Below are 8,188 nucleotides of genomic sequence, written 5' to 3' on the forward strand. Positions count from 1 at the left end.
CAAACATAAAGATATAAAACTGTATTTTTTTGTGAAGAATCAACAACAAGTGGGACACAATCATGAAGTGGTATGACATTTATTGGATATTTCAAACTTTTTTAACAAATCAAAAACTGAAAAATTGGGCGTGCAAAATTATTCAACCCCCTTAAGTTAATACTTTGTAGCGCCACCTTTTGCTGCGATTACAGCTGTAAGTCGCTTGGGGTATGTCTCTATCAGTTTTGCACATCGAGAGACTGACATTTTTTCCCATTCCTCCTTGCAAAACAGCTCGAGCTCAGTGAGGTTGGATGGAGAGCATTTGTGAACAGCAGTTTTCAGTTCTTTCCACAGATTCTCGATTGGATTCAGGTCTGGACTTTGACTTGGCCATTCTAACACCTGGATATGTTTATTTTTGAACCATTCCATTGTAGATTTTGCTTTATGTTTTGGATCATTGCCTTGTTGGAAGACAAATCTCGGTCCCAGTCTCAGGTCTTTTGCAGACTACATCAGATTTTCTTCCAGAATGGTCCTGTATTTGGCTCCATCCATCTTCCCATCAATTTTAACCATCTTCCCTGTCCCTGCTGAAGAAAAGGAGGCCCAAACCACGATGCTGCCACCACCATGTTTGACAGTGGGGATGGTGTGTTCAGCTGTGTTGCTTTTACGCCAAACATAATGTTTTGCATTGTTGCCAAAAAGTTCAATTTTGGTTTCATCTGACCAGAGCACCTTCTTCCACATGTTTGGTGAGTCTCCCAGGTGGCTTGTGGCAAACTTTAAACAACACTTTTTATGGATATCTTTAAGAAATGGCTTTCTTCTTGCCACTCTTCCATAAAGGCCAGATTTGTGCAATATACGACTGATTGTTGTCCTATGGACAGAGTCTCCCACCTCAGCTGTAGATCTCTGCATTTCATCCAGAGTGATCATGGGCCTCTTGGCTGCATCTCTGATCAGTCTTCTCCTTGTATGAGCTGAAAGTTTAGAGGGACGGCCAAGTCTTGGTAGATTTGCAGTGGTCTGATACTCCTTCCATTTCAATATTATCGCTTGCACAGTGCTCCTTGGGATGTTTAAAGCTTGGGAAATCTTTTTGTATCCAAATCCGGCTTTAAACTTCTTCACAACAGTATCTCGGACCTGCCTGGTGTGTTCCTTGTTCTTCATGATGCTCTCTGCGCTTTTAACGGACCTCTGAGACTATCACAGTGCAGGTGCATTTATACGGAGACATGATTACACACAGGTGGATTGTATTTATCATCATTAGTCATTTAGGTCAACATTGGATCATTCAGAGATCCTCACTGAACTTCTGGAGAGAGTTTGCTGCACTGAAAGTAAAGGGGCTGAATAATTTTGCACGCCCAATTTTTCAGTTTTTGATTTGTTAAAAAAGTTTGAAATATCCAATAAATGTCGTTCCACTTCATGATTGTGTCCCACTTGTTGTTGATTCTTCACAAAAAAATACAGTTTTATATCTTTATGTCTGAAGCCTGAAATGTGGCAAAAGGTTGCAAAGTTCAAGGGGGCCGAATACTTTCGCAAGGCACTGTATCTCTCTTTCCTCTCTGTAGTGGTATCCTGGTTCCTCTCACCTCTGCTGTCAGGCATCATGTCTGCAATTCTCTTCTTTTTGTTCGCAGGTTCATCCTGAATAAGGTAAGAGTGGTAAACCTGTAATATTGTTTTTAGTGTTTCAACTTTCTCCTGACGAGAGAATGTAGAAGGATGAAATTACTGTTTCGGCACACAATGGGAAATATCTGAGGAATCTATGAAATAATAGTGACATTTAATAAGTGATCCTTAGCCATGTGCTCCGAGCCAGATCTCACCCCACCTATCTTCCTCAGGAGGATCCTGTTCCCAACGATCTGAGAGCGCTCCCTGTCTTCTATGCTATCACCATGGCCATCAACTTCTTCTCGATCATGTTCACTGGAGCCCTACACACTCTCAGTCACTATGCACACATACACCCCACTCACTTCATCCTCCCAAAACACTCTCCCACAGCACTAATGCAGGGACCATTGAAACCCTCTGGGGCACCCTTGATGCCTTATTAAAAAGTGTCACTGGAGGCATAAAGGAGTCAGTGTATTTAACTACCTGATTTTTTTTTTAACGAAATCATGCCGCTGTCAGAACCTCTGAAATTACATGTCTTATACTATGCTGTGGGATACAATTTAATTTTATTGCACACAGTAGACACATCCAACAATATAGGCTACTGTGTATGATATTGATCACACATTTACCACACTCATTTTCATGCTTGCCCACATACTTTTACACTTACCCTTACTCATGTATTCTGTTTCTCAGACATTCAGAGTAACACAACTGATGCTGATAATCTCACTCATGCTAACAGACACACATAATCAGAACCACACCATCTTGTAAGACTTAATTTAGAAGATATTAAATGTTTTCTTGGGAGCCCCTCATGGCAGTAGGATAGTTATTGTCACTGCATTACAGTATTTGCTATCCTGTATATTTTTATTATTGCTGTAAATGGTGTTTTGCTTCCTGTCTCTCACATCTGTCAAATTTGATTGACTCGTTGGCCATACATTATGTTTGATCTGTAACATTTGATTGGCTACTGGATTAAATAGGTAAGTATTGAGAAAATGTGCGTTACTAACCACTATAGTATAAAAATATGTTAAAAAGTTGAAACAATAGGTTGGTACATAAACTCAGCAAAAAAAGAAACATCATTTATTCAGGACCTTGTCTTTCAAAGAGACTCTTATCTCCCTGACTAGCTTTAAGTACCAGCTGAGCAGCTCACAGATCACAGCACCTGTACATAGCCCATCTGTAAATAGCCCATCCAACTACCTTACCATATTGTTATTTTTATGTTTTATTTTGCACCACAGTACCGCTACTTACAAACTCATCTTCTGCACATCTATCACCCCAGTGTTTAATTTGCCATACTGTAATAATTTTGCCACTATGGTCTATTTGCCTCACTTATCCTACCTCATTTGCACACACTGTATATAGGCTTTCTCTGTTGTATTATTGACTGTATGCTTGTTTATTCCATGTGTAACTCTGTGTTGTTGCTTGTGTGGCACTGCTTTGCTTTATCTTGGCCAGGTCGCAGTTGTAAATGAGAACTTGTTTTCAACTAGCCAACCTGGTTAAATAAAAAGATAATTTGTAAAAATCCTAATTACTTCTCAGATCTTCATTGTAAAGGGTTTAAACACTGTTTCCCATGCTTGTTCAATGAACCATAAACAATTAATGAACATACACCTGTGGAACGGTCGTTAAGACACTAACAGCTTACAGACGGTAGGCAATTTTCCTGGGCCACTATAATTATTTTTCTAATTGGATTTGTCCCCTCTACCACACGGAACCCCACTAATCTACCAACGGAAACGCATGAGGTGGCTAAAAATAGACATCTGTCTTCTGCTAGCTTGCTACCCATGGCCCGGCTAGCTGTCTGAATCGCCGTGACCCCAACCAACCTCACTACTCACTGGACCCTTATGATCACTCGGCTAAGCATGCCTCTCCTTAATGTCAATACGCCTTGTCCATTGCTGTTCTGGTTAGTGTTTATTGGCTTATTTCACTGAAGAGCCTCTAGCCCTGCTCAATATACCTTATCTAACCCTTCAGTTCCACCACCCACATATGCGATGACACCACCTGGTTTCAATTATGTTTCTAGAGACAATATCTCTCTCATCATCACTCAATGCCTAGATTTACCTCCACTGTATTCACATCCTACCATACCTTTGTCTGTACATTATACCTTGAATCTATTTTATCTCCCCCAGAAACCTGCTCCTTTTACTCTCTGTTCCGGACGTTCTAGACGACCAATTCTCACTGCTTTTAGCCGTACCCTTGTCCTACTCCTCCTCTGTTCCTCTGGCGATGTAGAGGTTAATCCAGGCCCTGCAGTGCCTAGCTCCACTCCTATTCCCCAGGCGCTCTCTTTTGTTGACTTCCGTAACCGTAAAAGCCTTGGTTTCATGCATGTTAACATTAGAAGCCTCCTCCCTAAGTTTTTTTTTCACTGCTTTAGCACACTCTGCCAACCTGGATATCCTAGCCGTGTCTGAATCCTGGCTTAAGAAGACCACCAAAAACTCTGAACTCTCCATACCTAACTACAATCTACTGCAGAGATAACCTGCAGAGTTCTGTCCTACTATCCAGGTCTGTACCCAAACAATTTGAACTTAAAAATCCACCTCTCTAAAAACAAGTCTCTCACCATTGCCGCTTGCTATAGACCACCCTCTGCCCCCAGCTGTGGTCTGGACACAATATGTGAACTGGTTGCCCCCCATCTATCTTCAGAGATCGTGCTGCTAGGTGACCTAAACTGGGACATGCTTGACACCACGGCCATACTACAATCTAAGCTGGTTGCCCTCAATCTCACACAAATTATCAATGAACTTACCAGGTACAACCCCAAAGCCGTAAACACGTGCACCCTCATAGATATCATCCTAACCAACTTGCCCTCTAAATACACCTCTGCTGTTTTCAACCAAGATCTCAGCGATCACTGCCTCATTGTCTGTATCCGTAATGGGTCAGCGGTCAAACAACCTCCACTCATCACTGTCAAACACTCCCTCAAACACTTCAGGGAGCAGGCCTTTCTAATCGATCTGGCCCGGGTGTCCTGGAAGGATATTGACCTCATCCCATCAGCAGAGGATGCCTGGTTATTCTTTAAAAATGCCTTCCTCACCATCTTAAATAAGCATGCCCCATTCAAGAAATGTAGAACCAGGAACAGATATAGCCCTTGGTTCTCTCCAGACCTGACTGCCCTTAACCAGCACAAAGACATCCTGTGGCGTTCTGCATTGGCATCGAACAGCCCCCGAGATATGCAACTTTTCAGGGAAGTTAGGAACAAATATACACAAGCAGTTAGAAAAGCCAAGGCTAGCTTTTTCAAACAGAAATTTGCTTCCTGCAACACAAACTCAAAAATGTTCTGGGACACTGTAAAGTCCATGGAGAATAAGAGCACCTCCTCCCAGCTGCCCACTGCACTGAGGATAGGAAACTCTGTCACCACTGATAGATCCACTATAATTGAGAATTTCAATAAGCATTTTTCTATGGCTGGCCATGCTTTCCACCTGACTACCCCTACCCCCCCACAGCAACTCGCCCAAGCATTCCCAATTTCTCCTTCTCCCAAATTCAGTCAGCTGATGTTCTGAAAGAGCTGCAAAATCTGGACCTCTACAAATCAGTCGGGCTAGACAACCTGGACCCTTTCTTTCTAAAATGATCTGCCAAAATTGTTGCAACCCCTATTACTAGCCTGTTCAACTTCTCTTTCGTGTCGTCTGAGATTCCCAAATATTGGAAAGCAGCTGCAGTCATCCCCTTCTTCAAAGGGGGGACACTCTTGACCCAAACTCCTACAGAACTACATCTATCCTACCCTGCCTTTCTTAGGTCTTCAAACGCCAAGTTAACAAACAGATTACCGACCATTTCGAATCCCACCGTACCTTCTCCACTATGCAATCTGATTTCAGAGCTGGTCATGGGTGCACCTCAGCCACGCACAAGGTCCTAAACAATAACTTAACCTCCATCGATAAGAAACAATACTGTGCAGCCGTATTCATTGACCTGGCCAAGGCTTTCGATTCTGTCAATCACCACATCCTCATCAGCAGACTCAACAGCCTCGGTTTCTCAAATGATTGCCTCGCCTGGATCACCAACTACTTTTGCGATAGAGTTCAGTGTGTCAAATCGGAGAGCCTGTTGTCCGGGCCTCTGGCAGTCTCTATGGGGGTGCCACAGGGTTCAATTCTTGGGCCAACTCTTTTCTCTGTATACATCAATGATGTCGCTCTTGCTGCTGGTGAGTCTCTGATCCAACTCTACGCAGACGACACCATTCTGTATACTTCTGGCCCTTCTTTGGCAACTGTGTTAACAACCCTCCAGACGAGCTTCAATGCCATACAACTCTCATTTCGTAGCCTCCAACTGCTCTTAAATACAAGTAAAACTAAATGCATGCTCTTCAACCGATCGCTCTTCAGCATCACTACTCTGGACGGTTCTGACTTAGAATATGTGGACAACTACAAATACCTAGGTGTCTGGTTATCCTGTAAACTCTCCTCCCAGACTCGCATCAAACATCTCCAATCCAAAGTTAAATATAGAAAAAGCATCCTTCACTCATGCTGCCAAATATACCCTCATAAAACTGACCATCCTACCGATCCTCGACTTTGCGATGTCATTTACAAAATAGCCTCCAACACCCTACTCAACAAATTGGATGCAGTCAATCACAGTGCCATCCGTTTTGTTACCAAAGCCCCATATACTACCCACCACTGCGACCTGTACGCTCTCGTTGGCTGGCCCTAGCTTCATACTCGTCGCCAAGCCCACTGGTTCCAGGTCATCTACAAGACCCTGCTAGGTAAAGTCCCGCCTTATCTCAGCTCGCTAGTCACCATAGCAGCACCCACCCATAGCACGCGCTCCAGCAGGTGTATTTCACTGGTCACCACCAGGGCCAATTCCTCCTTTGGCCGCCTCTCCTTCCAGTTCTCTGCTGCCAATGACTGGAACAAACTACAAAATCTCTGAAACTGGAAACACTTATCTCCCTCACCAGCTTTAAGCACTAGCTGTCAGAGCAGCTCACAGATCACTGCACCTGTACATAGCCCATCTATAAATAGCCCAGACAATTACCTCATCCCCTACTGTATTTATTTATTTTGCTCCCTGGCACCCCAGTATTTCTACTTTGCACATTCACCTAATGCAAATCTACAATTCCAGTGTTTTTAATTGCTATATTGTATTTCATTTGCCACCGTGGCCTTTTTATTGCCTTTACCTCCATTATCTCATCTCATTTTCTCACATTGTATGTAGACTTGTTTTTGTACTGTATTATTGACTGTATGTTTGTTTTAGTTCATGTGTAACTCTGTGTTGTTGTATCAGTCGAACTGCTTTGCTTTATCTTGGCCAGGTCACAGTTGTAAATGAGAACTTGTTCTCAACTTGCCTACCTGGTTAAACAAAGGTAAAATACATTTAAAAATTAAGGTCACAGTTATAAAAACTTAGGACACTAAAGAGGCCTTTCTAATGACTCTGAAAAACACCAAAAGAAAGATGCCCAGGGTCCCTGCTCATCTGCGTGAACGTGCCTTAGACATGCTGCAAGGAGGCATGAGGACTGCAGATGTGTCCAGGGCAATAAATTCCAATGTCCGTACTGTGAGACGCCTAAGACAGCGCTACAGGGAGACAGGACGGACAGATGGTCGTCCTCGCAGTGGCAGACCATGTGTAACAACACCTGCACAGGATCGGTACATCCGAACATCACACCTCTGGGGCAGGTACAGGATGGCAACAACAACTGCCTTAGGGGGCGGCAGGGTAGCCTAGTGGTTAGAGTGTTGGACTAGTAACCGAAACGTTGCAAGTTCAAATCCCCGAGCTGACAAGGTACAAATCTGTCGTTCTGCCCCTGAACTCACTGTTCCTAGGTCATTGAAAATAAGAATTTGTTCTTAACTGACTTGCCTAGTTAAATAAAGGTAAAAGAAAAAATAAATTACACCAGGAACGCACAATCCATCCATCAGTGCTCAGACTGTCTGCAATAGGAGAGGCTGGACTGAGGGCTTGTAGGCCTGCTGTACTGTAAGGCAGACCTCACCGGCAACAACGTCGCCTATGGACACAAACCCACCGTCGCAGGACCAGACAGGACTGGTAAAAAGTGCTCTTCACTGACGAGTCGCGGTTTTGTCTCACCAGGGGTGATGGTCTGATTTGTGATTATCGTCGAAGGAATGGAGCGGGATCGATTTGGAGGTGGATGGTCCGTCATGGTGGTGTGTCACAGCATCGTCGGACTGAGCTTGTTGTTATTGCAGGCAATCTCAACGCTGTTGGTGGAAGAGTGGGGTAACATCCCACAGCAAGAACGGGCAAATCTGGTTCAGTCCATGAGGAGGAGATGCACTGCAGTACTTAATGCAGCTGGTGGCCACACCAGATACTGACTGTTACTTTTGATTTTGACCCCCACCTTTGTTCAGGGACACAATATTCCATTCACATGTCTGTGGAACTTGTTCAGTCTAGTTGTTGAATC

This window comes from Oncorhynchus mykiss, chromosome 6, assembly GCF_057628025.1.
Source record: "Oncorhynchus mykiss isolate SJ-2025 chromosome 6, ASM5762802v1, whole genome shotgun sequence".
Taxonomy (NCBI): domain Eukaryota; kingdom Metazoa; phylum Chordata; class Actinopteri; order Salmoniformes; family Salmonidae; genus Oncorhynchus; species Oncorhynchus mykiss.